Source organism: Salmo salar, chromosome ssa08 (genome assembly GCF_905237065.1).
Source record: "Salmo salar chromosome ssa08, Ssal_v3.1, whole genome shotgun sequence".
In the NCBI taxonomy this organism is placed as follows: domain Eukaryota; kingdom Metazoa; phylum Chordata; class Actinopteri; order Salmoniformes; family Salmonidae; genus Salmo; species Salmo salar.
Genome location: NC_059449.1, coordinates 19651530 through 19679160, shown reverse-complemented (window position 1 = coordinate 19679160; position 27631 = coordinate 19651530). Strand labels below are relative to the sequence as shown.

Genomic DNA, 27631 nt, shown 5'->3' with positions numbered 1-27631 from the left:
CACCCCCACAACATCATGCTGCCACCCCCGTGCTTCACGGTTGGTATGGTGTTCTTCGGCATGCAAGCTTCCCCCTATTTCCTCCAAACATAACAATGGTCATTATGGCCAAACAGTTGTATTTTTGTTTCATCAGACCAGAGGACATTTCTCCAAAAACTACGATCTTTCTCCCCAAACTGTAGTCTGGCTTTTTTATGGCGGTTTTGGAGCAGTAGCTTCTTCCTTGCTGAGCGCCCTTTCAGGTTATGTCGATATAGGACTGGTTTACTGTGGATAGAGATACTTTTGTACCTGTTTCCTCCAGCATCTTCACAAGGTCCTTTGCTGTTGTTCTGGGATTGATTTGCACTTGGCTGATTTCTTTTGATTTTCCCATGATGTCAAGCAGTTTACAGACAGAAATAATCTGTCTGTAAACAATTGTTGGAAAAATGACTTGTGTCATGCACAAAGTAGAAGTCCTAACCGACTTGCAAGCTTCCCCCTATTTCCTCCAAACATAACAATGGTCATTATGGCCAAACAGTTGTATTTTTGTTTCATCAGACCAGAGGACATTTCTCCAAAAACTACGATCTTTCTCCCCAAACTGTAGTCTGGCTTTTTTATGGCGGTTTTGGAGCAGTAGCTTCTTCCTTGCTGAGCGCCCTTTCAGGTTATGTCGATATAGGACTGGTTTACTGTGGATAGAGATACTTTTGTACCTGTTTCCTCCAGCATCTTCACAAGGTCCTTTGCTGTTGTTCTGGGATTGATTTGCACTTGGCTGATTTCTTTTGATTTTCCCATGATGTCAAGCAGTTTACAGACAGAAATAATCTGTCTGTAAACAATTGTTGGAAAAATGACTTGTGTCATGCACAAAGTAGAAGTCCTAAACGACTTGCCAAAACTATACTTTGTTAACAAGACATGTGTGGAGTGGTTGACAAACGAGTCTTAATGACTCCAACCTAAGTGTTTGTAAACTTCTGACTTCAACTGTCTGTACCATTTCAAATTGTGAACCGATTTGCACTGAAGTATCCTTCCCTGGTGGTCTAGTGGTTAGGATTCGGCGCTCTCACCGCCGCGGCCCGGGTTCGATTCCCGGTCAGGGAACTAGTCTTTTGCGACTTGTTTACTTGTGCAACCTGTCATAATGAATTTAGTAGGTTATCGCACATCTGTACCACTTCAAATTGCGAACCAATTTGCCCTGCAGTGTCCTTCCCTGGTGTGGTCGAGTGGTGCACCAGTCCCTCCTGCAGCAAAGCACCCCCACAACATCATGCTGCCACCCCCGTGCTTCACGGTTGGTATGGTGTTCTTCGGCATGCAAGCTTCCCCCTATTTCCTCCAAACATAACAATGGTCATTATGGCCAAACAGTTCTATTTTTGTTTCATCAGACCAGAGGACATTTCTCCAAAAACTACGATCTTTCTCCCCAAACTGTAGTCTGGCTTTTTTATGGCGGTTTTGGAGCAGTAGCTTCTTCCTTGCTGAGCGCCCTTTCAGGTTATGTCGATATAGGACTGGTTTACTGTGGATAGAGATACTTTTGTACCTGTTTCCTCCAGCATCTTCACAAGGTCCTTTGCTGTTGTTCTGGGATTGATTTGCACTTGGCTGATTTCTTTTGATTTTCCCATGATGTCAAGCAGTTTACAGACAGAAATAATCTGTCTGTAAACAATTGTTGGAAAAATTACTTGTGTCATGCACACAGTAGAAGTCCTAAACGACTTGCCAAAACTATACTTTGTTAACAAGACATGTGTGGAGTGGTTGACAAACGAGTCTTAATGACTCCAACCTAAGTGTTTGTAAACTTCTGACTTCAACTGTCTGTACCATTTCAAATTGTGAACCGATTTGCACTGCAGTATCCTTCCCTGGTGGTCTAGTGGTTAGGATTCGGCGCTCTCACCGCCGCGGCCCGGGTTCGATTCCCGGTCAGGGAACTAGTCTTTGCGACTTGTTTACTCGTGCAACCTGTCACAATGAATTTTGTCAGTTATCGCACATATGTACCATTTCAAATTGTGAAACGATTTGCCCTGCAGTATCCTTTCCTGGTGGTCTAGTGGTTAGGTTTGGGCGCTCTCGCAGCCGGGGTTCTATTCCCGGTCAGGGAACTAGTCTTTTGCGACTTGTTTACTTGTGCAACCTGTCACAATGATTTTTTTATGTTATCGCACATATGTACCATTTCAAATTGTGAACCGATTTGCGCTGCAGTATCCTTCCCTGGTGGTCTAGTGGTTAGGATTCGGCGCTCTCACCGCCGCGGCCCGGGTTCGATTCCCGGTCAGGGAACTAGTCTTTGCTCTTTGTTTACTTGTGCAACCTGTCATAATGAATTTAGTAGGTTATCGCACATCTGTACCACTTCAAATTGCGAACCAATTTGCCCTGCAGTGTCCTTCCCTGGTGTGGTCGAGTGGTGCACCAGTCCCTCCTGCAGCAAAGCACCCCCACAACATCATGCTGCCACCCCCGTGCTTCACGGTTGGTATGGTGTTCTTCGGCATGCAAGCTTCCCCCTATTTCCTCCAAACATAACAATGGTCATTATGGCCAAACAGTTGTATTTTTGTTTCATCAGACCAGAGGACATTTCTCCAAAAACTACGATCTTTCTCCCCAAACTGTAGTCTGGCTTTTTTATGGCGGTTTTGGAGCAGTAGCTTCTTCCTTGCTGAGCGCCCTTTCAGGTTATGTCGATATAGGACTGGTTTACTGTGGATAGAGATACTTTTGTACCTGTTTCCTCCAGCATCTTCACAAGGTCCTTTGCTGTTGTTCTGGGATTGATTTGCACTTGGCTGATTTCTTTTGATTTTCCCATGATGTCAAGCAGTTTACAGACAGAAATAATCTGTCTGTAAACAATTGTTGGAAAAATGACTTGTGTCATGCACAAAGTAGAAGTCCTAACCGACTTGCAAGCTTCCCCCTATTTCCTCCAAACATAACAATGGTCATTATGGCCAAACAGTTGTATTTTTGTTTCATCAGACCAGAGGACATTTCTCCAAAAACTACGATCTTTCTCCCCAAACTGTAGTCTGGCTTTTTTATGGCGGTTTTGGAGCAGTAGCTTCTTCCTTGCTGAGCGCCCTTTCAGGTTATGTCGATATAGGACTGGTTTACTGTGGATAGAGATACTTTTGTACCTGTTTCCTCCAGCATCTTCACAAGGTCCTTTGCTGTTGTTCTGGGATTGATTTGCACTTGGCTGATTTCTTTTGATTTTCCCATGATGTCAAGCAGTTTACAGACAGAAATAATCTGTCTGTAAACAATTGTTGGAAAAATTACTTGTGTCATGCACACAGTAGAAGTCCTAAACGACTTGCCAAAACTATACTTTGTTAACAAGACATGTGTGGAGTGGTTGACAAACGAGTCTTAATGACTCCAACCTAAGTGTTTGTAAACTTCTGACTTCAACTGTCTGTACCATTTCAAATTGTGAACCGATTTGCACTGCAGTATCCTTCCCTGGTGGTCTAGTGGTTAGGATTCGGCGCTCTCACCGCCGCGGCCCGGGTTCGATTCCCGGTCAGGGAACTAGTCTTTGCTATTTGTTTACTTGTGCAACCTGTCATAATGAATTTAGTAGGTTATCGCACATATGTACCACTTCAAATTGTGAAACAATTTGCCCTGCAGTGTCCTTCCCTGGTGTGGTCGAGTGGTGCACCAGTCCCTCCTGCAGCAAAGCACCCCCACAACATCATGCTGCCACCCCCGTGCTTCACGGTTGGTATGGTGTTCTTCGGCATGCAAGCTTCCCCCTATTTCCTCCAAACATAACAATGGTCATTATGGCCAAACAGTTGTATTTTTGTTTCATCAGACCAGAGGACATTTCTCCAAAAACTACGATCTTTCTCCCCAAACTGTAGTCTGGCTTTTTTATGGCGGTTTTGGAGCAGTAGCTTCTTCCTTGCTGAGCGCCCTTTCAGGTTATGTCGATATAGGACTGGTTTACTGTGGATAGAGATACTTTTGTACCTGTTTCCTCCAGCATCTTCACAAGGTCCTTTGCTGTTGTTCTGGGATTGATTTGCACTTGGCTGATTTCTTTTGATTTTCCCATGATGTCAAGCAGTTTACAGACAGAAATAATCTGTCTGTAAACAATTGTTGGAAAAATGACTTGTGTCATGCACAAAGTAGAAGTCCTAACCGACTTGCAAGCTTCCCCCTATTTCCTCCAAACATAACAATGGTCATTATGGCCAAACAGTTGTATTTTTGTTTCATCAGACCAGAGGACATTTCTCCAAAAACTACGATCTTTCTCCCCAAACTGTAGTCTGGCTTTTTTATGGCGGTTTTGGAGCAGTAGCTTCTTCCTTGCTGAGCGCCCTTTCAGGTTATGTCGATATAGGACTGGTTTACTGTGGATAGAGATACTTTTGTACCTGTTTCCTCCAGCATCTTCACAAGGTCCTTTGCTGTTGTTCTGGGATTGATTTGCACTTGGCTGATTTCTTTTGATTTTCCCATGATGTCAAGCAGTTTACAGACAGAAATAATCTGTCTGTAAACAATTGTTGGAAAAATGACTTGTGTCATGCACAAAGTAGAAGTCCTAACCGACTTGCAAGCTTCCCCCTATTTCCTCCAAACATAACAATGGTCATTATGGCCAAACAGTTGTATTTTTGTTTCATCAGACCAGAGGACATTTCTCCAAAAACTACGATCTTTCTCCCCAAACTGTAGTCTGGCTTTTTTATGGCGGTTTTGGAGCAGTAGCTTCTTCCTTGCTGAGCGCCCTTTCAGGTTATGTCGATATAGGACTGGTTTACTGTGGATAGAGATACTTTTGTACCTGTTTCCTCCAGCATCTTCACAAGGTCCTTTGCTGTTGTTCTGGGATTGATTTGCACTTGGCTGATTTCTTTTGATTTTCCCATGATGTCAAGCAGTTTACAGACAGAAATAATCTGTCTGTAAACAATTGTTGGAAAAATTACTTGTGTCATGCACACAGTAGAAGTCCTAAACGACTTGCCAAAACTATACTTTGTTAACAAGACATGTGTGGAGTGGTTGACAAACGAGTCTTAATGACTCCAACCTAAGTGTTTGTAAACTTCTGACTTCAACTGTCTGTACCATTTCAAATTGTGAACCGATTTGCACTGCAGTATCCTTCCCTGGTGGTCTAGTGGTTAGGATTCGGCGCTCTCACCGCCGCGGCCGGGTTCGATTCCCGGTCAGTGAACTAGTATTTGCTCTTTGTTTACTTGTGCAACCTGTCATAATGAATTTAGTAGGTTATCGCACATCTGTACCACTTCAAATTGCGAACCAATTTGCCCTGCAGTGTCCTTCCCTGGTGTGGTCGAGTGGTGCACCAGTCCCTCCTGCAGCAAAGCACCCCCACAACATCATGCTGCCACCCCCGTGCTTCACGGTTGGTATGGTGTTCTTCGGCATGCAAGCTTCCCCCTATTTCCTCCAAACATAACAATGGTCATTATGGCCAAACAGTTGTATTTTTGTTTCATCAGACCAGAGGACATTTCTCCAAAAACTACGATCTTTCTCCCCAAACTGTAGTCTGGCTTTTTTATGGCGGTTTTGGAGCAGTAGCTTCTTCCTTGCTGAGCGCCCTTTCAGGTTATGTCGATATAGGACTGGTTTACTGTGGATAGAGATACTTTTGTACCTGTTTCCTCCAGCATCTTCACAAGGTCCTTTGCTGTTGTTCTGGGATTGATTTGCACTTGGCTGATTTCTTTTGATTTTCCCATGATGTCAAGCAGTTTACAGACAGAAATAATCTGTCTGTAAACAATTGTTGGAAAAATGACTTGTGTCATGCACAAAGTAGAAGTCCTAACCGACTTGCAAGCTTCCCCCTATTTCCTCCAAACATAACAATGGTCATTATGGCCAAACAGTTGTATTTTTGTTTCATCAGACCAGAGGACATTTCTCCAAAAACTACGATCTTTCTCCCCAAACTGTAGTCTGGCTTTTTTATGGCGGTTTTGGAGCAGTAGCTTCTTCCTTGCTGAGCGCCCTTTCAGGTTATGTCGATATAGGACTGGTTTACTGTGGATAGAGATACTTTTGTACCTGTTTCCTCCAGCATCTTCACAAGGTCCTTTGCTGTTGTTCTGGGATTGATTTGCACTTGGCTGATTTCTTTTGATTTTCCCATGATGTCAAGCAGTTTACAGACAGAAATAATCTGTCTGTAAACAATTGTTGGAAAAATGACTTGTGTCATGCACACAGTAGAAGTCCTAAACGACTTGCCAAAACTATACTTTGTTAACAAGACATGTGTGGAGTGGTTGACAAACGAGTCTTAATGACTCCAACCTAAGTGTTTGTAAACTTCTGACTTCAACTGTCTGTACCATTTCAAATTGTGAACCGATTTGCACTGCAGTATCCTTCCCTGGTGGTCTAGTGGTTAGGATTCGGCGCTCTCACCGCCATGCCCGGGTTCGATTCCCGGTCAGGGAACTAGTCTTTGCTACTTTGTTTACTTGTGCAACCTGTCACAATGATTTTTTTATGTTATCGCACATATGTACCATTTCAAATTGTGAACCAATTTGCCCTGCAGTGTCCTTCCCTGGTGTGGTCGAGTGGTGCACCAGTCCCTCCTGCAGCAAAGCACCCCCACAACATCATGCTGCCACCCCCGTGCTTCACGGTTGGTATGGTGTTCTTCGGCATGCAAGCTTCCCCCTATTTCCTCCAAACATAACAATGGTCATTATGGCCAAACTGTTGTATTTTTGTTTCATCAGACCAGAGGACATTTCTCCAAAAACTACGATCTTTCTCCCCAAACTGTAGTCTGGCTTTTTTATGGCGGTTTTGGAGCAGTAGCTTCTTCCTTGCTGAGCGCCCTTTCAGGTTATGTCGATATAGGACTGGTTTACTGTGGATAGAGATACTTTTGTACCTGTTTCCTCCAGCATCTTCACAAGGTCCTTTGCTGTTGTTCTGGGATTGATTTGCACTTGGCTGATTTCTTTTGATTTTCCCATGATGTCAAGCAGTTTACAGACAGAAATAATCTGTCTGTAAACAATTGTTGGAAAAATGACTTGTGTCATGCACAAAGTAGAAGTCCTAACCGACTTGCAAGCTTCCCCCTATTTCCTCCAAACATAACAATGGTCATTATGGCCAAACAGTTGTATTTTTGTTTCATCAGACCAGAGGACATTTCTCCAAAAACTACGATCTTTCTCCCCAAACTGTAGTCTGGCTTTTTTATGGCGGTTTTGGAGCAGTAGCTTCTTCCTTGCTGAGCGCCCTTTCAGGTTATGTCGATATAGGACTGGTTTACTGTGGATAGAGATACTTTTGTACCTGTTTCCTCCAGCATCTTCACAAGGTCCTTTGCTGTTGTTCTGGGATTGATTTGCACTTGGCTGATTTCTTTTGATTTTCCCATGATGTCAAGCAGTTTACAGACAGAAATAATCTGTCTGTAAACAATTGTTGGAAAAATGACTTGTGTCATGCACAAAGTAGAAGTCCTAACCGACTTGCAAGCTTCCCCCTATTTCCTCCAAACATAACAATGGTCATTATGGCCAAACAGTTGTATTTTTGTTTCATCAGACCAGAGGACATTTCTCCAAAAACTACGATCTTTCTCCCCAAACTGTAGTCTGGCTTTTTTATGGCGGTTTTGGAGCAGTAGCTTCTTCCTTGCTGAGCGCCCTTTCAGGTTATGTCGATATAGGACTGGTTTACTGTGGATAGAGATACTTTTGTACCTGTTTCCTCCAGCATCTTCACAAGGTCCTTTGCTGTTGTTCTGGGATTGATTTGCACTTGGCTGATTTCTTTTGATTTTCCCATGATGTCAAGCAGTTTACAGACAGAAATAATCTGTCTGTAAACAATTGTTGGAAAAATGACTTGTGTCATGCACACAGTAGAAGTCCTAAACGACTTGCCAAAACTATACTTTGTTAACAAGACATGTGTGGAGTGGTTGACAAACGAGTCTTAATGACTCCAACCTAAGTGTTTGTAAACTTCTGACTTCAACTGTCTGTACCATTTCAAATTGTGAACCGATTTGCACTGCAGTATCCTTCCCTGGTGGTCTAGTGGTTAGGATTCGGCGCTCTCACCGCCAGCGCCCGGGTTCGATTCCCGGTCAGGGAACTAGTCTTTGCTCTTTGTTTACTTGTGCAACCTGTCATAATGAATTTAGTAGGTTATCGCACATCTGTACCACTTCAAATTGCGAACCAATTTGCCCTGCAGTGTCCTTCCCTGGTGTGGTCGAGTGGTGCACCAGTCCCTCCTGCAGCAAAGCACCCCCACAACATCATGCTGCCACCCCCGTGCTTCACGGTTGGTATGGTGTTCTTCGGCATGCAAGCTTCCCCCTATTTCCTCCAAACATAACAATGGTCATTATGGCCAAACAGTTGTATTTTTGTTTCATCAGACCAGAGGACATTTCTCCAAAAACTACGATCTTTCTCCCCAAACTGTAGTCTGGCTTTTTTATGGCGGTTTTGGAGCAGTAGCTTCTTCCTTGCTGAGCGCCCTTTCAGGTTATGTCGATATAGGACTGGTTTACTGTGGATAGAGATACTTTTGTACCTGTTTCCTCCAGCATCTTCACAAGGTCCTTTGCTGTTGTTCTGGGATTGATTTGCACTTGGCTGATTTCTTTTGATTTTCCCATGATGTCAAGCAGTTTACAGACAGAAATAATCTGTCTGTAAACAATTGTTGGAAAAATGACTTGTGTCATGCACAAAGTAGAAGTCCTAACCGACTTGCAAGCTTCCCCCTATTTCCTCCAAACATAACAATGGTCATTATGGCCAAACAGTTGTATTTTTGTTTCATCAGACCAGAGGACATTTCTCCAAAAACTACGATCTTTCTCCCCAAACTGTAGTCTGGCTTTTTTATGGCGGTTTTGGAGCAGTAGCTTCTTCCTTGCTGAGCGCCCTTTCAGGTTATGTCGATATAGGACTGGTTTACTGTGGATAGAGATACTTTTGTACCTGTTTCCTCCAGCATCTTCACAAGGTCCTTTGCTGTTGTTCTGGGATTGATTTGCACTTGGCTGATTTCTTTTGATTTTCCCATGATGTCAAGCAGTTTACAGACAGAAATAATCTGTCTGTAAACAATTGTTGGAAAAATGACTTGTGTCATGCACAAAGTAGAAGTCCTAACCGACTTGCAAGCTTCCCCCTATTTCCTCCAAACATAACAATGGTCATTATGGCCAAACAGTTGTATTTTTGTTTCATCAGACCAGAGGACATTTCTCCAAAAACTACGATCTTTCTCCCCAAACTGTAGTCTGGCTTTTTTATGGCGGTTTTGGAGCAGTAGCTTCTTCCTTGCTGAGCGCCCTTTCAGGTTATGTCGATATAGGACTGGTTTACTGTGGATAGAGATACTTTTGTACCTGTTTCCTCCAGCATCTTCACAAGGTCCTTTGCTGTTGTTCTGGGATTGATTTGCACTTGGCTGATTTCTTTTGATTTTCCCATGATGTCAAGCAGTTTACAGACAGAAATAATCTGTCTGTAAACAATTGTTGGAAAAATTACTTGTGTCATGCACACAGTAGAAGTCCTAAACGACTTGCCAAAACTATACTTTGTTAACAAGACATGTGTGGAGTGGTTGACAAACGAGTCTTAATGACTCCAACCTAAGTGTTTGTAAACTTCTGACTTCAACTGTCTGTACCATTTCAAATTGTGAACCGATTTGCACTGCAGTATCCTTCCCTGGTGGTCTAGTGGTTAGGATTCGGCGCTCTCACCGCCGCGGCCCGGGTTCGATTCCCGGTCAGGGAACTAGTCTTTTGCGACTTGTTTACTCGTGCAACCTGTCACAATGAATTTTGTCAGTTATCGCACATATGTACCATTTCAAATTGTGAAACGATTTGCCCTGCAGTATCCTTTCCTGGTGGTCTAGTGGTTAGGTTTGGGCGCTCTCGCAGCCGGGGTTCTATTCCCGGTCAGGGAACTAGTCTTTTGCGACTTGTTTACTTGTGCAACCTGTCACAATGATTTTTTATGTTATCGCACATATGTACCATTTCAAATTGTGAACCGATTTGCGCTGCAGTATCCTTCCCTGGTGGTCTAGTGGTTAGGATTCGGCGCTCTCACCGCCCGCGGCCCGGGTTCGATTCCCGGTCAGGGAACTAGTCTTTGCTCTTTGTTTACTTGTGCAACCTGTCATAATGAATTTAGTAGGTTATCGCACATCTGTACCACTTCAAATTGCGAACCAATTTGCCCTGCAGTGTCCTTCCCTGGTGTGGTCGAGTGGTGCACCAGTCCCTCCTGCAGCAAAGCACCCCCACAACATCATGCTGCCACCCCCGTGCTTCACGGTTGGTATGGTGTTCTTCGGCATGCAAGCTTCCCCCTATTTCCTCCAAACATAACAATGGTCATTATGGCCAAACAGTTGTATTTTTGTTTCATCAGACCAGAGGACATTTCTCCAAAAACTACGATCTTTCTCCCCAAACTGTAGTCTGGCTTTTTTATGGCGGTTTTGGAGCAGTAGCTTCTTCCTTGCTGAGCGCCCTTTCAGGTTATGTCGATATAGGACTGGTTTACTGTGGATAGAGATACTTTTGTACCTGTTTCCTCCAGCATCTTCACAAGGTCCTTTGCTGTTGTTCTGGGATTGATTTGCACTTGGCTGATTTCTTTTGATTTTCCCATGATGTCAAGCAGTTTACAGACAGAAATAATCTGTCTGTAAACAATTGTTGGAAAAATGACTTGTGTCATGCACAAAGTAGAAGTCCTAACCGACTTGCAAGCTTCCCCCTATTTCCTCCAAACATAACAATGGTCATTATGGCCAAACAGTTGTATTTTTGTTTCATCAGACCAGAGGACATTTCTCCAAAAACTACGATCTTTCTCCCCAAACTGTAGTCTGGCTTTTTTATGGCGGTTTTGGAGCAGTAGCTTCTTCCTTGCTGAGCGCCCTTTCAGGTTATGTCGATATAGGACTGGTTTACTGTGGATAGAGATACTTTTGTACCTGTTTCCTCCAGCATCTTCACAAGGTCCTTTGCTGTTGTTCTGGGATTGATTTGCACTTGGCTGATTTCTTTTGATTTTCCCATGATGTCAAGCAGTTTACAGACAGAAATAATCTGTCTGTAAACAATTGTTGGAAAAATTACTTGTGTCATGCACACAGTAGAAGTCCTAAACGACTTGCCAAAACTATACTTTGTTAACAAGACATGTGTGGAGTGGTTGACAAACGAGTCTTAATGACTCCAACCTAAGTGTTTGTAAACTTCTGACTTCAACTGTCTGTACCATTTCAAATTGTGAACCGATTTGCACTGCAGTATCCTTCCCTGGTGGTCTAGTGGTTAGGATTCGGCGCTCTCACCGCCGCGGCCCGGGTTCGATTCCCGGTCAGGGAACTAGTCTTTTGCGACTTGTTTACTCGTGCAACCTGTCACAATGAATTTTGTCAGTTATCGCACATATGTACCATTTCAAATTGTGAAACGATTTGCCCTGCAGTATCCTTTCCTGGTGGTCTAGTGGTTAGGTTTGGGCGCTCTCGCAGCCGGGGTTCTATTCCCGGTCAGGGAACTAGTCTTTTGCGACTTGTTTACTTGTGCAACCTGTCACAATGATTTTTTATGTTATCGCACATATGTACCATTTCAAATTGTGAACCGATTTGCACTGCAGTATCCTTCCCTGGTGGTCTAGTGGTTAGGATTCGGCGCTCTCACCGCCGCGGCCCGGGTTCGATTCCCGGTCAGGGAACTAGTCTTTGCTCTTTGTTTACTTGTGCAACCTGTCATAATGAATTTAGTAGGTTATCGCACATCTGTACCACTTCAAATTGCGAACCAATTTGCCCTGCAGTGTCCTTCCCTGGTGTGGTCGAGTGGTGCACCAGTCCCTCCTGCAGCAAAGCACCCCCACAACATCATGCTGCCACCCCCGTGCTTCACGGTTGGTATGGTGTTCTTCGGCATGCAAGCTTCCCCCTATTTCCTCCAAACATAACAATGGTCATTATGGCCAAACAGTTGTATTTTTGTTTCATCAGACCAGAGGACATTTCTCCAAAAACTACGATCTTTCTCCCCAAACTGTAGTCTGGCTTTTTTATGGCGGTTTTGGAGCAGTAGCTTCTTCCTTGCTGAGCGCCCTTTCAGGTTATGTCGATATAGGACTGGTTTACTGTGGATAGAGATACTTTTGTACCTGTTTCCTCCAGCATCTTCACAAGGTCCTTTGCTGTTGTTCTGGGATTGATTTGCACTTGGCTGATTTCTTTTGATTTTCCCATGATGTCAAGCAGTTTACAGACAGAAATAATCTGTCTGTAAACAATTGTTGGAAAAATGACTTGTGTCATGCACAAAGTAGAAGTCCTAACCGACTTGCAAGCTTCCCCCTATTTCCTCCAAACATAACAATGGTCATTATGGCCAAACAGTTGTATTTTTGTTTCATCAGACCAGAGGACATTTCTCCAAAAACTACGATCTTTCTCCCCAAACTGTAGTCTGGCTTTTTTATGGCGGTTTTGGAGCAGTAGCTTCTTCCTTGCTGAGCGCCCTTTCAGGTTATGTCGATATAGGACTGGTTTACTGTGGATAGAGATACTTTTGTACCTGTTTCCTCCAGCATCTTCACAAGGTCCTTTGCTGTTGTTCTGGGATTGATTTGCACTTGGCTGATTTCTTTTGATTTTCCCATGATGTCAAGCAGTTTACAGACAGAAATAATCTGTCTGTAAACAATTGTTGGAAAAATGACTTGTGTCATGCACAAAGTAGAAGTCCTAACCGACTTGCAAGCTTCCCCCTATTTCCTCCAAACATAACAATGGTCATTATGGCCAAACAGTTCTATTTTTGTTTCATCAGACCAGAGGACATTTCTCCAAAAACTACGATCTTTCTCCCCAAACTGTAGTCTGGCTTTTTTATGGCGGTTTTGGAGCAGTAGCTTCTTCCTTGCTGAGCGCCCTTTCAGGTTATGTCGATATAGGACTGGTTTACTGTGGATAGAGATACTTTTGTACCTGTTTCCTCCAGCATCTTCACAAGGTCCTTTGCTGTTGTTCTGGGATTGATTTGCACTTGGCTGATTTCTTTTGATTTTCCCATGATGTCAAGCAGTTTACAGACAGAAATAATCTGTCTGTAAACAATTGTTGGAAAAATTACTTGTGTCATGCACACAGTAGAAGTCCTAAACGACTTGCCAAAACTATACTTTGTTAACAAGACATGTGTGGAGTGGTTGACAAACGAGTCTTAATGACTCCAACCTAAGTGTTTGTAAACTTCTGACTTCAACTGTCTGTACCATTTCAAATTGTGAACCGATTTGCACTGCAGTATCCTTCCCTGGTGGTCTAGTGGTTAGGATTCGGCGCTCTCACCGCCGCGGCCCGGGTTCGATTCCCGGTCAGGGAACTAGTCTTTTGCGACTTGTTTACTCGTGCAACCTGTCACAATGAATTTTGTCAGTTATCGCACATATGTACCATTTCAAATTGTGAAACGATTTGCCCTGCAGTATCCTTTCCTGGTGGTCTAGTGGTTAGGTTTGGGCGCTCTCGCAGCCGGGGTTCTATTCCCGGTCAGGGAACTAGTCTTTTGCGACTTGTTTACTTGTGCAACCTGTCACAATGATTTTTTTATGTTATCGCACATATGTACCATTTCAAATTGTGAACCGATTTGCGCTGCAGTATCCTTCCCTGGTGGTCTAGTGGTTAGGATTCGGCGCTCTCACCGCTCGCGGCCCGGGTTCGATTCCCGGTCAGGGAACTAGTCTTTGCTCTTTGTTTACTTGTGCAACCTGTCATAATGAATTTAGTAGGTTATCGCACATCTGTACCACTTCAAATTGCGAACCAATTTGCCCTGCAGTGTCCTTCCCTGGTGTGGTCGAGTGGTGCACCAGTCCCTCCTGCAGCAAAGCACCCCCACAACATCATGCTGCCACCCCCGTGCTTCACGGTTGGTATGGTGTTCTTCGGCATGCAAGCTTCCCCCTATTTCCTCCAAACATAACAATGGTCATTATGGCCAAACAGTTGTATTTTTGTTTCATCAGACCAGAGGACATTTCTCCAAAAACTACGATCTTTCTCCCCAAACTGTAGTCTGGCTTTTTTATGGCGGTTTTGGAGCAGTAGCTTCTTCCTTGCTGAGCGCCCTTTCAGGTTATGTCGATATAGGACTGGTTTACTGTGGATAGAGATACTTTTGTACCTGTTTCCTCCAGCATCTTCACAAGGTCCTTTGCTGTTGTTCTGGGATTGATTTGCACTTGGCTGATTTCTTTTGATTTTCCCATGATGTCAAGCAGTTTACAGACAGAAATAATCTGTCTGTAAACAATTGTTGGAAAAATTACTTGTGTCATGCACACAGTAGAAGTCCTAAACGACTTGCCAAAACTATACTTTGTTAACAAGACATGTGTGGAGTGGTTGACAAACGAGTCTTAATGACTCCAACCTAAGTGTTTGTAAACTTCTGACTTCAACTGTCTGTACCATTTCAAATTGTGAACCGATTTGCACTGCAGTATCCTTCCCTGGTGGTCTAGTGGTTAGGATTCGGCGCTCTCACCGCCGCGGCCCGGGTTCGATTCCCGGTCAGGGAACTAGTCTTTTGCGACTTGTTTACTCGTGCAACCTGTCACAATGAATTTTGTCAGTTATCGCACATATGTACCATTTCAAATTGTGAAACGATTTGCCCTGCAGTATCCTTTCCTGGTGGTCTAGTGGTTAGGTTTGGGCGCTCTCGCAGCCGGGGTTCTATTCCCGGTCAGGGAACTAGTCTTTTGCGACTTGTTTACTTGTGCAACCTGTCACAATGATTTTTTTATGTTATCGCACATATGTACCATTTCAAATTGTGAACCGATTTGCGCTGCAGTATCCTTCCCTGGTGGTCTAGTGGTTAGGATTCGGCGCTCTCACCGCCGCGGCCCGGGTTCGATTCCCGGTCAGGGAACTAGTCTTTTGCGACTTGTTTACTCGTGCAACCTGTCACAATGAATTTTGTCAGTTATCGCACATATGTACCATTTCAAATTGTGAAACGATTTGCCCTGCAGTATCCTTTCCTGGTGGTCTAGTGGTTAGGATTCGGCGCTCTCACCGCCGGCCCGGGTTCGATTCCCGGTCAGGGAACTAGTCTTTGCTCTTTGTTTACTTGTGCAACCTGTCATAATGAATTTAGTAGGTTATCGCACATCTGTACCACTTCAAATTGCGAACCAATTTGCCCTGCAGTGTCCTTCCCTGGTGTGGTCGAGTGGTGCACCAGTCCCTCCTGCAGCAAAGCACCCCCACAACATCATGCTGCCACCCCCGTGCTTCACGGTTGGTATGGTGTTCTTCGGCATGCAAGCTTCCCCCTATTTCCTCCAAACATAACAATGGTCATTATGGCCAAACAGTTGTATTTTTGTTTCATCAGACCAGAGGACATTTCTCCAAAAACTACGATCTTTCTCCCCAAACTGTAGTCTGGCTTTTTTATGGCGGTTTTGGAGCAGTAGCTTCTTCCTTGCTGAGCGCCCTTTCAGGTTATGTCGATATAGGACTGGTTTACTGTGGATAGAGATACTTTTGTACCTGTTTCCTCCAGCATCTTCACAAGGTCCTTTGCTGTTGTTCTGGGATTGATTTGCACTTGGCTGATTTCTTTTGATTTTCCCATGATGTCAAGCAGTTTACAGACAGAAATAATCTGTCTGTAAACAATTGTTGGAAAAATGACTTGTGTCATGCACAAAGTAGAAGTCCTAACCGACTTGCAAGCTTCCCCCTATTTCCTCCAAACATAACAATGGTCATTATGGCCAAACAGTTGTATTTTTGTTTCATCAGACCAGAGGACATTTCTCCAAAAACTACGATCTTTCTCCCCAAACTGTAGTCTGGCTTTTTTATGGCGGTTTTGGAGCAGTAGCTTCTTCCTTGCTGAGCGCCCTTTCAGGTTATGTCGATATAGGACTGGTTTACTGTGGATAGAGATACTTTTGTACCTGTTTCCTCCAGCATCTTCACAAGGTCCTTTGCTGTTGTTCTGGGATTGATTTGCACTTGGCTGATTTCTTTTGATTTTCCCATGATGTCAAGCAGTTTACAGACAGAAATAATCTGTCTGTAAACAATTGTTGGAAAAATGACTTGTGTCATGCACAAAGTAGAAGTCCTAACCGACTTGCAAGCTTCCCCCTATTTCCTCCAAACATAACAATGGTCATTATGGCCAAACAGTTGTATTTTTGTTTCATCAGACCAGAGGACATTTCTCCAAAAACTACGATCTTTCTCCCCAAACTGTAGTCTGGCTTTTTTATGGCGGTTTTGGAGCAGTAGCTTCTTCCTTGCTGAGCGCCCTTTCAGGTTATGTCGATATAGGACTGGTTTACTGTGGATAGAGATACTTTTGTACCTGTTTCCTCCAGCATCTTCACAAGGTCCTTTGCTGTTGTTCTGGGATTGATTTGCACTTGGCTGATTTCTTTTGATTTTCCCATGATGTCAAGCAGTTTACAGACAGAAATAATCTGTCTGTAAACAATTGTTGGAAAAATTACTTGTGTCATGCACACAGTAGAAGTCCTAAACGACTTGCCAAAACTATACTTTGTTAACAAGACATGTGTGGAGTGGTTGACAAACGAGTCTTAATGACTCCAACCTAAGTGTTTGTAAACTTCTGACTTCAACTGTCTGTACCATTTCAAATTGTGAACCGATTTGCACTGCAGTATCCTTCCCTGGTGGTCTAGTGGTTAGGATTCGGCGCTCTCACCGCCGCGGCCCGGGTTCGATTCCCGGTCAGGGAACTAGTCTTTTGCGACTTGTTTACTCGTGCAACCTGTCACAATGAATTTTGTCAGTTATCGCACATATGTACCATTTCAAATTGTGAAACGATTTGCCCTGCAGTATCCTTTCCTGGTGGTCTAGTGGTTAGGTTTGGGCGCTCTCGCAGCCGGGGTTCTATTCCCGGTCAGGGAACTAGTCTTTTGCGACTTGTTTACTTGTGCAACCTGTCACAATGATTTTTTTATGTTATCGCACATATGTACCATTTCAAATTGTGAACCGATTTGCGCTGCAGTATCCTTCCCTGGTGGTCTAGTGGTTAGGATTCGGCGCTCTCACCGCCGCGGCCCGGGTTCGATTCCCGGTCAGGGAACTAGTCTTTGCTCTTTGTTTACTTGTGCAACCTGTCATAATGAATTTAGTAGGTTATCGCACATCTGTACCACTTCAAATTGCGAACCAATTTGCCCTGCAGTGTCCTTCCCTGGTGTGGTCGAGTGGTGCACCAGTCCCTCCTGCAGCAAAGCACCCCCACAACATCATGCTGCCACCCCCGTGCTTCACGGTTGGTATGGTGTTCTTCGGCATGCAAGCTTCCCCCTATTTCCTCCAAACATAACAATGGTCATTATGGCCAAACAGTTGTATTTTTGTTTCATCAGACCAGAGGACATTTCTCCAAAAACTACGATCTTTCTCCCCAAACTGTAGTCTGGCTTTTTTATGGCGGTTTTGGAGCAGTAGCTTCTTCCTTGCTGAGCGCCCTTTCAGGTTATGTCGATATAGGACTGGTTTACTGTGGATAGAGATACTTTTGTACCTGTTTCCTCCAGCATCTTCACAAGGTCCTTTGCTGTTGTTCTGGGATTGATTTGCACTTGGCTGATTTCTTTTGATTTTCCCATGATGTCAAGCAGTTTACAGACAGAAATAATCTGTCTGTAAACAATTGTTGGAAAAATGACTTGTGTCATGCACAAAGTAGAAGTCCTAACCGACTTGCAAGCTTCCCCCTATTTCCTCCAAACATAACAATGGTCATTATGGCCAAACAGTTGTATTTTTGTTTCATCAGACCAGAGGACATTTCTCCAAAAACTACGATCTTTCTCCCCAAACTGTAGTCTGGCTTTTTTATGGCGGTTTTGGAGCAGTAGCTTCTTCCTTGCTGAGCGCCCTTTCAGGTTATGTCGATATAGGACTGGTTTACTGTGGATAGAGATACTTTTGTACCTGTTTCCTCCAGCATCTTCACAAGGTCCTTTGCTGTTGTTCTGGGATTGATTTGCACTTGGCTGATTTCTTTTGATTTTCCCATGATGTCAAGCAGTTTACAGACAGAAATAATCTGTCTGTAAACAATTGTTGGAAAAATTACTTGTGTCATGCACACAGTAGAAGTCCTAAACGACTTGCCAAAACTATACTTTGTTAACAAGACATGTGTGGAGTGGTTGACAAACGAGTCTTAATGACTCCAACCTAAGTGTTTGTAAACTTCTGACTTCAACTGTCTGTACCATTTCAAATTGTGAACCGATTTGCACTGCAGTATCCTTCCCTGGTGGTCTAGTGGTTAGGATTCGGCGCTCTCACCGCCGCGGCCCGGGTTCGATTCCCGGTCAGGGAACTAGTCTTTTGCGACTTGTTTACTCGTGCAACCTGTCACAATGAATTTTGTCAGTTATCGCACATATGTACCATTTCAAATTGTGAAACGATTTGCCCTGCAGTATCCTTTCCTGGTGGTCTAGTGGTTAGGTTTGGGCGCTCTCGCAGCCGGGGTTCTATTCCCGGTCAGGGAACTAGTCTTTTGCGACTTGTTTACTTGTGCAACCTGTCACAATGATTTTTTTATGTTATCGCACATATGTACCATTTCAAATTGTGAACCGATTTGCGCTGCAGTATCCTTCCCTGGTGGTCTAGTGGTTAGGATTCGGCGCTCTCACCGCCGGCCCGGGTTCGATTCCCGGTCAGGGAACTAGTCTTTGCTCTTTGTTTACTTGTGCAACCTGTCATAATGAATTTAGTAGGTTATCGCACATCTGTACCACTTCAAATTGCGAACCAATTTGCCCTGCAGTGTCCTTCCCTGGTGTGGTCGAGTGGTGCACCAGTCCCTCCTGCAGCAAAGCACCCCCACAACATCATGCTGCCACCCCCGTGCTTCACGGTTGGTATGGTGTTCTTCGGCATGCAAGCTTCCCCCTATTTCCTCCAAACATAACAATGGTCATTATGGCCAAACAGTTGTATTTTTGTTTCATCAGACCAGAGGACATTTCTCCAAAAACTACGATCTTTCTCCCCAAACTGTAGTCTGGCTTTTTTATGGCGGTTTTGGAGCAGTAGCTTCTTCCTTGCTGAGCGCCCTTTCAGGTTATGTCGATATAGGACTGGTTTACTGTGGATAGAGATACTTTTGTACCTGTTTCCTCCAGCATCTTCACAAGGTCCTTTGCTGTTGTTCTGGGATTGATTTGCACTTGGCTGATTTCTTTTGATTTTCCCATGATGTCAAGCAGTTTACAGACAGAAATAATCTGTCTGTAAACAATTGTTGGAAAAATTACTTGTGTCATGCACACAGTAGAAGTCCTAAACGACTTGCCAAAACTATACTTTGTTAACAAGACATGTGTGGAGTGGTTGACAAACGAGTCTTAATGACTCCAACCTAAGTGTTTGTAAACTTCTGACTTCAACTGTCTGTACCATTTCAAATTGTGAACCGATTTGCACTGCAGTATCCTTCCCTGGTGGTCTAGTGGTTAGGATTCGGCGCTCTCACCGCCGCGGCCCGGGTTCGATTCCCGGTCAGGGAACTAGTCTTTTGCGACTTGTTTACTCGTGCAACCTGTCACAATGAATTTTGTCAGTTATCGCACATATGTACCATTTCAAATTGTGAAACGATTTGCCCTGCAGTATCCTTTCCTGGTGGTCTAGTGGTTAGGTTTGGGCGCTCTCGCAGCCGGGGTTCTATTCCCGGTCAGGGAACTAGTCTTTTGCGACTTGTTTACTTGTGCAACCTGTCACAATGATTTTTTATGTTATCGCACATATGTACCATTTCAAATTGTGAACCGATTTGCGCTGCAGTATCCTTCCCTGGTGGTCTAGTGGTTAGGATTCGGCGCTCTCACCGCCGCGGCCCGGGTTCGATTCCCGGTCAGGGAACTAGTCTTTGCTCTTTGTTTACTTGTGCAACCTGTCATAATGAATTTAGTAGGTTATCGCACATCTGTACCACTTCAAATTGCGAACCAATTTGCCCTGCAGTGTCCTTCCCTGGTGTGGTCGAGTGGTGCACCAGTCCCTCCTGCAGCAAAGCACCCCCACAACATCATGCTGCCACCCCCGTGCTTCACGGTTGGTATGGTGTTCTTCGGCATGCAAGCTTCCCCCTATTTCCTCCAAACATAACAATGGTCATTATGGCCAAACAGTTGTATTTTTGTTTCATCAGACCAGAGGACATTTCTCCAAAAACTACGATCTTTCTCCCCAAACTGTAGTCTGGCTTTTTTATGGCGGTTTTGGAGCAGTAGCTTCTTCCTTGCTGAGCGCCCTTTCAGGTTATGTCGATATAGGACTGGTTTACTGTGGATAGAGATACTTTTGTACCTGTTTCCTCCAGCATCTTCACAAGGTCCTTTGCTGTTGTTCTGGGATTGATTTGCACTTGGCTGATTTCTTTTGATTTTCCCATGATGTCAAAGCAGTTTACAGACAGAAATAATCTGTCTGTAAACAATTGTTGGAAAAATGACTTGTGTCATGCACAAAGTAGAAGTCCTAACCGACTTGCAAGCTTCCCCCTATTTCCTCCAAACATAACAATGGTCATTATGGCCAAACAGTTGTATTTTTGTTTCATCAGACCAGAGGACATTTCTCCAAAAACTACGATCTTTCTCCCCAAACTGTAGTCTGGCTTTTTTATGGCGGTTTTGGAGCAGTAGCTTCTTCCTTGCTGAGCGCCCTTTCAGGTTATGTCGATATAGGACTGGTTTACTGTGGATAGAGATACTTTTGTACCTGTTTCCTCCAGCATCTTCACAAGGTCCTTTGCTGTTGTTCTGGGATTGATTTGCACTTGGCTGATTTCTTTTGATTTTCCCATGATGTCAAGCAGTTTACAGACAGAAATAATCTGTCTGTAAACAATTGTTGGAAAAATGACTTGTGTCATGCACAAAGTAGAAGTCCTAACCGACTTGCAAGCTTCCCCCTATTTCCTCCAAACATAACAATGGTCATTATGGCCAAACAGTTGTATTTTTGTTTCATCAGACCAGAGGACATTTCTCCAAAAACTACGATCTTTCTCCCCAAACTGTAGTCTGGCTTTTTTATGGCGGTTTTGGAGCAGTAGCTTCTTCCTTGCTGAGCGCCCTTTCAGGTTATGTCGATATAGGACTGGTTTACTGTGGATAGAGATACTTTTGTACCTGTTTCCTCCAGCATCTTCACAAGGTCCTTTGCTGTTGTTCTGGGATTGATTTGCACTTGGCTGATTTCTTTTGATTTTCCCATGATGTCAAGCAGTTTACAGACAGAAATAATCTGTCTGTAAACAATTGTTGGAAAAATTACTTGTGTCATGCACACAGTAGAAGTCCTAAACGACTTGCCAAAACTATACTTTGTTAACAAGACATGTGTGGAGTGGTTGACAAACGAGTCTTAATGACTCCAACCTAAGTGTTTGTAAACTTCTGACTTCAACTGTCTGTACCATTTCAAATTGTGAACCGATTTGCACTGCAGTATCCTTCCCTGGTGGTCTAGTGGTTAGGATTCGGCGCTCTCACCGCCGCGGCCCGGGTTCGATTCCCGGTCAGGGAACTAGTCTTTTGCGACTTGTTTACTTGTGCAACCTGTCACAATGAATTTTGTCAGTTATCGCACATATGTACCATTTCAAATTGTGAAACGATTTGCCCTGCAGTATCCTTTCCTGGTGGTCTAGTGGTTAGGTTTGGGCGCTCTCGCAGCCGGGGTTCTATTCCCGGTCAGGGAACTAGTCTTTTGCGACTTGTTTACTTGTGCAACCTGTCACAATGATTTTTTATGTTATCGCACATATGTACCATTTCAAATTGTGAACCGATTTGCGCTGCAGTATCCTTCCCTGGTGGTCTAGTGGTTAGGATTCGGCGCTCTCACCGCCGCGGCCCGGGTTCGATTCCCGGTCAGGGAACTAGTCTTTGCTCTTTGTTTACTTGTGCAACCTGTCATAATGAATTTAGTAGGTTATCGCACATCTGTACCACTTCAAATTGCGAACCAATTTGCCCTGCAGTGTCCTTCCCTGGTGTGGTCGAGTGGTGCACCAGTCCCTCCTGCAGCAAAGCACCCCCACAACATCATGCTGCCACCCCCGTGCTTCACGGTTGGTATGGTGTTCTTCGGCATGCAAGCTTCCCCCTATTTCCTCCAAACATAACAATGGTCATTATGGCCAAACAGTTGTATTTTTGTTTCATCAGACCAGAGGACATTTCTCCAAAAACTACGATCTTTCTCCCCAAACTGTAGTCTGGCTTTTTTATGGCGGTTTTGGAGCAGTAGCTTCTTCCTTGCTGAGCGCCCTTTCAGGTTATGTCGATATAGGACTGGTTTACTGTGGATAGAGATACTTTTGTACCTGTTTCCTCCAGCATCTTCACAAGGTCCTTTGCTGTTGTTCTGGGATTGATTTGCACTTGGCTGATTTCTTTTGATTTTCCCATGATGTCAAGCAGTTTACAGACAGAAATAATCTGTCTGTAAACAATTGTTGGAAAAATGACTTGTGTCATGCACAAAGTAGAAGTCCTAACCGACTTGCAAGCTTCCCCCTATTTCCTCCAAACATAACAATGGTCATTATGGCCAAACAGTTGTATTTTTGTTTCATCAGACCAGAGGACATTTCTCCAAAAACTACGATCTTTCTCCCCAAACTGTAGTCTGGCTTTTTTATGGCGGTTTTGGAGCAGTAGCTTCTTCCTTGCTGAGCGCCCTTTCAGGTTATGTCGATATAGGACTGGTTTACTGTGGATAGAGATACTTTTGTACCTGTTTCCTCCAGCATCTTCACAAGGTCCTTTGCTGTTGTTCTGGGATTGATTTGCACTTGGCTGATTTCTTTTGATTTTCCCATGATGTCAAGCAGTTTACAGACAGAAATAATCTGTCTGTAAACAATTGTTGGAAAAATGACTTGTGTCATGCACAAAGTAGAAGTCCTAAACGACTTGCCAAAACTATACTTTGTTAACAAGACATGTGTGGAGTGGTTGACAAACGAGTCTTAATGACTCCAACCTAAGTGTTTGTAAACTTCTGACTTCAACTGTCTGTACCATTTCAAATTGTGAACCGATTTGCACTGCAGTATCCTTCCCTGGTGGTCTAGTGGTTAGGATTCGGCGCTCTCACCGCCGCGGCCCGGGTTCGATTCCCGGTCAGGGAACTAGTCTTTTGCGACTTGTTTACTCGTGCAACCTGTCACAATGAATTTTGTCAGTTATCGCACATATGTACCATTTCAAATTGTGAAACGATTTGCCCTGCAGTATCCTTTCCTGGTGGTCTAGTGGTTAGGTTTGGGCGCTCTCGCAGCCGGGGTTCTATTCCCGATCAGGGAACTAGTCTTTTGCGACTTGTTTACTTGTGCAACCTGTCACAATGATTTTTTATGTTATCGCACATATGTACCATTTCAAATTGTGAACCGATTTGCACTGCAGTATCCTTCCCTGGTGGTCTAGTGGTTAGGATTCGGCGCTCTCACCGCCAGCGTGCCCGGGTTCGATTCCCGGTCAGGGAACTAGTCTTTGCTCTTTGTTTACTTGTGCAACCTGTCATAATGAATTTAGTAGGTTATCGCACATCTGTACCACTTCAAATTGCGAACCAATTTGCCCTGCAGTGTCCTTCCCTGGTGTGGTCGAGTGGTGCACCAGTCCCTCCTGCAGCAAAGCACCCCCACAACATCATGCTGCCACCCCCGTGCTTCACGGTTGGTATGGTGTTCTTCGGCATGCAAGCTTCCCCCTATTTCCTCCAAACATAACAATGGTCATTATGGCCAAACAGTTGTATTTTTGTTTCATCAGACCAGAGGACATTTCTCCAAAAACTACGATCTTTCTCCCCAAACTGTAGTCTGGCTTTTTTATGGCGGTTTTGGAGCAGTAGCTTCTTCCTTGCTGAGCGCCCTTTCAGGTTATGTCGATATAGGACTGGTTTACTGTGGATAGAGATACTTTTGTACCTGTTTCCTCCAGCATCTTCACAAGGTCCTTTGCTGTTGTTCTGGGATTGATTTGCACTTGGCTGATTTCTTTTGATTTTCCCATGATGTCAAGCAGTTTACAGACAGAAATAATCTGTCTGTAAACAATTGTTGGAAAAATGACTTGTGTCATGCACAAAGTAGAAGTCCTAACCGACTTGCAAGCTTCCCCCTATTTCCTCCAAACATAACAATGGTCATTATGGCCAAACAGTTGTATTTTTGTTTCATCAGACCAGAGGACATTTCTCCAAAAACTACGATCTTTCTCCCCAAACTGTAGTCTGGCTTTTTTATGGCGGTTTTGGAGCAGTAGCTTCTTCCTTGCTGAGCGCCCTTTCAGGTTATGTCGATATAGGACTGGTTTACTGTGGATAGAGATACTTTTGTACCTGTTTCCTCCAGCATCTTCACAAGGTCCTTTGCTGTTGTTCTGGGATTGATTTGCACTTGGCTGATTTCTTTTGATTTTCCCATGATGTCAAGCAGTTTACAGACAGAAATAATCTGTCTGTAAACAATTGTTGGAAAAATGACTTGTGTCATGCACAAAGTAGAAGTCCTAACCGACTTGCAAGCTTCCCCCTATTTCCTCCAAACATAACAATGGTCATTATGGCCAAACAGTTGTATTTTTGTTTCATCAGACCAGAGGACATTTCTCCAAAAACTACGATCTTTCTCCCCAAACTGTAGTCTGGCTTTTTTATGGCGGTTTTGGAGCAGTAGCTTCTTCCTTGCTGAGCGCCCTTTCAGGTTATGTCGATATAGGACTGGTTTACTGTGGATAGAGATACTTTTGTACCTGTTTCCTCCAGCATCTTCACAAGGTCCTTTGCTGTTGTTCTGGGATTGATTTGCACTTGGCTGATTTCTTTTGATTTTCCCATGATGTCAAGCAGTTTACAGACAGAAATAATCTGTCTGTAAACAATTGTTGGAAAAATTACTTGTGTCATGCACACAGTAGAAGTCCTAAACGACTTGCCAAAACTATACTTTGTTAACAAGACATGTGTGGAGTGGTTGACAAACGAGTCTTAATGACTCCAACCTAAGTGTTTGTAAACTTCTGACTTCAACTGTCTGTACCATTTCAAATTGTGAACCGATTTGCACTGCAGTATCCTTCCCTGGTGGTCTAGTGGTTAGGATTCGGCGCTCTCACCGCCGCGGCCCGGGTTCGATTCCCGGTCAGGGAACTAGTCTTTTGCGACTTGTTTACTCGTGCAACCTGTCACAATGAATTTTGTAGTTATCGCACATATGTACCATTTCAAATTGTGAAACGATTTGCCCTGCAGTATCCTTTCCTGGTGGTCTAGTGGTTAGGTTTGGGCGCTCTCGCAGCCGGGGTTCTATTCCCGGTCAGGGAACTAGTCTTTTGCGACTTGTTTACTTGTGCAACCTGTCACAATGATTTTTTTATGTTATCGCACATATGTACCATTTCAAATTGTGAACCGATTTGCGCTGCAGTATCCTTCCCTGGTGGTCTAGTGGTTAGGATTCGGCGCTCTCACCGCCGCGGCCCGGGTTCGATTCCCGGTCAGGGAACTAGTCTTTGCTCTTTGTTTACTTGTGCAACCTGTCATAATGAATTTAGTAGGTTATCGCACATCTGTACCACTTCAAATTGCGAACCAATTTGCCCTGCAGTGTCCTTCCCTGGTGTGGTCGAGTGGTGCACCAGTCCCTCCTGCAGCAAAGCACCCCCACAACATCATGCTGCCACCCCCGTGCTTCACGGTTGGTATGGTGTTCTTCGGCATGCAAGCTTCCCCCTATTTCCTCCAAACATAACAATGGTCATTATGGCCAAACAGTTGTATTTTTGTTTCATCAGACCAGAGGACATTTCTCCAAAAACTACGATCTTTCTCCCCAAACTGTAGTCTGGCTTTTTTATGGCGGTTTTGGAGCAGTAGCTTCTTCCTTGCTGAGCGCCCTTTCAGGTTATGTCGATATAGGACTGGTTTACTGTGGATAGAGATACTTTTGTACCTGTTTCCTCCAGCATCTTCACAAGGTCCTTTGCTGTTGTTCTGGGATTGATTTGCACTTGGCTGATTTCTTTTGATTTTCCCATGATGTCAAGCAGTTTACAGACAGAAATAATCTGTCTGTAAACAATTGTTGGAAAAATGACTTGTGTCATGCACAAAGTAGAAGTCCTAACCGACTTGCAAGCTTCCCCCTATTTCCTCCAAACATAACAATGGTCATTATGGCCAAACAGTTCTATTTTTGTTTCATCAGACCAGAGGACATTTCTCCAAAAACTACGATCTTTCTCCCCAAACTGTAGTCTGGCTTTTTTATGGCGGTTTTGGAGCAGTAGCTTCTTCCTTGCTGAGCGCCCTTTCAGGTTATGTCGATATAGGACTGGTTTACTGTGGATAGAGATACTTTTGTACCTGTTTCCTCCAGCATCTTCACAAGGTCCTTTGCTGTTGTTCTGGGATTGATTTGCACTTGGCTGATTTCTTTTGATTTTCCCATGATGTCAAGCAGTTTACAGACAGAAATAATCTGTCTGTAAACAATTGTTGGAAAAATTACTTGTGTCATGCACACAGTAGAAGTCCTAAACGACTTGCCAAAACTATACTTTGTTAACAAGACATGTGTGGAGTGGTTGACAAACGAGTCTTAATGACTCCAACCTAAGTGTTTGTAAACTTCTGACTTCAACTGTCTGTACCATTTCAAATTGTGAACCGATTTGCACTGCAGTATCCTTCCCTGGTGGTCTAGTGGTTAGGATTCGGCGCTCTCACCGCCGCGGCCCGGGTTCGATTCCCGGTCAGGGAACTAGTCTTTTGCGACTTGTTTACTCGTGCAACCTGTCACAATGAATTTTGTCAGTTATCGCACATATGTACCATTTCAAATTGTGAAACGATTTGCCCTGCAGTATCCTTTCCTGGTGGTCTAGTGGTTAGGTTTGGGCGCTCTCGCAGCCGGGGTTCTATTCCCGGTCAGGGAACTAGTCTTTTGCGACTTGTTTACTTGTGCAACCTGTCACAATGATTTTTTTATGTTATCGCACATATGTACCATTTCAAATTGTGAACCGATTTGCGCTGCAGTATCCTTCCCTGGTGGTCTAGTGGTTAGGATTCGGCGCTCTCACCGCCGCGGCCCGGGTTCGATTCCCGGTCAGGGAACTAGTCTTTGCTCTTTGTTTACTTGTGCAACCTGTCATAATGAATTTAGTAGGTTATCGCACATCTGTACCACTTCAAATTGCGAACCAATTTGCCCTGCAGTGTCCTTCCCTGGTGTGGTCGAGTGGTGCACCAGTCCCTCCTGCAGCAAAGCACCCCCACAACATCATGCTGCCACCCCCGTGCTTCACGGTTGGTATGGTGTTCTTCGGCATGCAAGCTTCCCCCTATTTCCTCCAAACATAACAATGGTCATTATGGCCAAACAGTTGTATTTTTGTTTCATCAGACCAGAGGACATTTCTCCAAAAACTAC

The 27631-nt window shown here is 44.1% G+C and overlaps 30 non-coding genes across 30 annotated transcripts; all 30 read left to right on the top strand.

Moving 5' to 3' along the window:
- The first annotated feature begins 1032 nt into the window (after positions 1-1032).
- Positions 1033-1104, top strand: trnae-cuc (transfer RNA glutamic acid (anticodon CUC)). Its single transcript has one exon. It is a non-coding gene; the product is annotated as a tRNA-Glu (tRNA).
- Positions 1105-1877: 773 nt separating this feature from the next.
- Positions 1878-1949, top strand: trnae-cuc (transfer RNA glutamic acid (anticodon CUC)). The gene has a single exon. It is a non-coding gene; the product is annotated as a tRNA-Glu (tRNA).
- A 283-nt stretch (positions 1950-2232) lies between these two features.
- Positions 2233-2304, top strand: trnae-cuc (transfer RNA glutamic acid (anticodon CUC)). Its single transcript has one exon. It is a non-coding gene; the product is annotated as a tRNA-Glu (tRNA).
- A 1185-nt stretch (positions 2305-3489) lies between these two features.
- On the top strand, positions 3490-3561 carry trnae-cuc (transfer RNA glutamic acid (anticodon CUC)). The gene has a single exon. It is a non-coding gene; the product is annotated as a tRNA-Glu (tRNA).
- A 1598-nt stretch (positions 3562-5159) lies between these two features.
- Positions 5160-5230, top strand: trnae-cuc (transfer RNA glutamic acid (anticodon CUC)). Its single transcript has one exon. It is a non-coding gene; the product is annotated as a tRNA-Glu (tRNA).
- Positions 5231-6415: 1185 nt separating this feature from the next.
- trnae-cuc (transfer RNA glutamic acid (anticodon CUC)) lies at positions 6416-6486 on the top strand. Its single transcript has one exon. It is a non-coding gene; the product is annotated as a tRNA-Glu (tRNA).
- A 1599-nt stretch (positions 6487-8085) lies between these two features.
- trnae-cuc (transfer RNA glutamic acid (anticodon CUC)) lies at positions 8086-8157 on the top strand. The gene has a single exon. It is a non-coding gene; the product is annotated as a tRNA-Glu (tRNA).
- Positions 8158-9755: 1598 nt separating this feature from the next.
- trnae-cuc (transfer RNA glutamic acid (anticodon CUC)) lies at positions 9756-9827 on the top strand. The gene has a single exon. It is a non-coding gene; the product is annotated as a tRNA-Glu (tRNA).
- A 283-nt stretch (positions 9828-10110) lies between these two features.
- trnae-cuc (transfer RNA glutamic acid (anticodon CUC)) lies at positions 10111-10183 on the top strand. Its single transcript has one exon. It is a non-coding gene; the product is annotated as a tRNA-Glu (tRNA).
- A 1185-nt stretch (positions 10184-11368) lies between these two features.
- Positions 11369-11440, top strand: trnae-cuc (transfer RNA glutamic acid (anticodon CUC)). The gene has a single exon. It is a non-coding gene; the product is annotated as a tRNA-Glu (tRNA).
- A 283-nt stretch (positions 11441-11723) lies between these two features.
- Positions 11724-11795, top strand: trnae-cuc (transfer RNA glutamic acid (anticodon CUC)). Its single transcript has one exon. It is a non-coding gene; the product is annotated as a tRNA-Glu (tRNA).
- Positions 11796-13393: 1598 nt separating this feature from the next.
- On the top strand, positions 13394-13465 carry trnae-cuc (transfer RNA glutamic acid (anticodon CUC)). The gene has a single exon. It is a non-coding gene; the product is annotated as a tRNA-Glu (tRNA).
- Positions 13466-13749: 284 nt separating this feature from the next.
- trnae-cuc (transfer RNA glutamic acid (anticodon CUC)) lies at positions 13750-13822 on the top strand. Its single transcript has one exon. It is a non-coding gene; the product is annotated as a tRNA-Glu (tRNA).
- A 772-nt stretch (positions 13823-14594) lies between these two features.
- trnae-cuc (transfer RNA glutamic acid (anticodon CUC)) lies at positions 14595-14666 on the top strand. Its single transcript has one exon. It is a non-coding gene; the product is annotated as a tRNA-Glu (tRNA).
- Positions 14667-14950: 284 nt separating this feature from the next.
- On the top strand, positions 14951-15022 carry trnae-cuc (transfer RNA glutamic acid (anticodon CUC)). The gene has a single exon. It is a non-coding gene; the product is annotated as a tRNA-Glu (tRNA).
- Positions 15023-15131: 109 nt separating this feature from the next.
- Positions 15132-15201, top strand: trnae-cuc (transfer RNA glutamic acid (anticodon CUC)). Its single transcript has one exon. It is a non-coding gene; the product is annotated as a tRNA-Glu (tRNA).
- Positions 15202-16799: 1598 nt separating this feature from the next.
- Positions 16800-16871, top strand: trnae-cuc (transfer RNA glutamic acid (anticodon CUC)). Its single transcript has one exon. It is a non-coding gene; the product is annotated as a tRNA-Glu (tRNA).
- Positions 16872-17155: 284 nt separating this feature from the next.
- trnae-cuc (transfer RNA glutamic acid (anticodon CUC)) lies at positions 17156-17227 on the top strand. The gene has a single exon. It is a non-coding gene; the product is annotated as a tRNA-Glu (tRNA).
- A 1185-nt stretch (positions 17228-18412) lies between these two features.
- On the top strand, positions 18413-18484 carry trnae-cuc (transfer RNA glutamic acid (anticodon CUC)). Its single transcript has one exon. It is a non-coding gene; the product is annotated as a tRNA-Glu (tRNA).
- Positions 18485-18768: 284 nt separating this feature from the next.
- Positions 18769-18838, top strand: trnae-cuc (transfer RNA glutamic acid (anticodon CUC)). Its single transcript has one exon. It is a non-coding gene; the product is annotated as a tRNA-Glu (tRNA).
- A 772-nt stretch (positions 18839-19610) lies between these two features.
- On the top strand, positions 19611-19682 carry trnae-cuc (transfer RNA glutamic acid (anticodon CUC)). The gene has a single exon. It is a non-coding gene; the product is annotated as a tRNA-Glu (tRNA).
- A 283-nt stretch (positions 19683-19965) lies between these two features.
- On the top strand, positions 19966-20037 carry trnae-cuc (transfer RNA glutamic acid (anticodon CUC)). The gene has a single exon. It is a non-coding gene; the product is annotated as a tRNA-Glu (tRNA).
- Positions 20038-21636: 1599 nt separating this feature from the next.
- Positions 21637-21708, top strand: trnae-cuc (transfer RNA glutamic acid (anticodon CUC)). The gene has a single exon. It is a non-coding gene; the product is annotated as a tRNA-Glu (tRNA).
- A 283-nt stretch (positions 21709-21991) lies between these two features.
- trnae-cuc (transfer RNA glutamic acid (anticodon CUC)) lies at positions 21992-22063 on the top strand. Its single transcript has one exon. It is a non-coding gene; the product is annotated as a tRNA-Glu (tRNA).
- Positions 22064-23248: 1185 nt separating this feature from the next.
- trnae-cuc (transfer RNA glutamic acid (anticodon CUC)) lies at positions 23249-23320 on the top strand. The gene has a single exon. It is a non-coding gene; the product is annotated as a tRNA-Glu (tRNA).
- Positions 23321-23603: 283 nt separating this feature from the next.
- On the top strand, positions 23604-23677 carry trnae-cuc (transfer RNA glutamic acid (anticodon CUC)). Its single transcript has one exon. It is a non-coding gene; the product is annotated as a tRNA-Glu (tRNA).
- Positions 23678-25275: 1598 nt separating this feature from the next.
- trnae-cuc (transfer RNA glutamic acid (anticodon CUC)) lies at positions 25276-25347 on the top strand. Its single transcript has one exon. It is a non-coding gene; the product is annotated as a tRNA-Glu (tRNA).
- Positions 25348-25630: 283 nt separating this feature from the next.
- trnae-cuc (transfer RNA glutamic acid (anticodon CUC)) lies at positions 25631-25702 on the top strand. Its single transcript has one exon. It is a non-coding gene; the product is annotated as a tRNA-Glu (tRNA).
- Positions 25703-26887: 1185 nt separating this feature from the next.
- Positions 26888-26959, top strand: trnae-cuc (transfer RNA glutamic acid (anticodon CUC)). Its single transcript has one exon. It is a non-coding gene; the product is annotated as a tRNA-Glu (tRNA).
- A 284-nt stretch (positions 26960-27243) lies between these two features.
- Positions 27244-27315, top strand: trnae-cuc (transfer RNA glutamic acid (anticodon CUC)). Its single transcript has one exon. It is a non-coding gene; the product is annotated as a tRNA-Glu (tRNA).
- Positions 27316-27631: the final 316 nt, after the last annotated feature.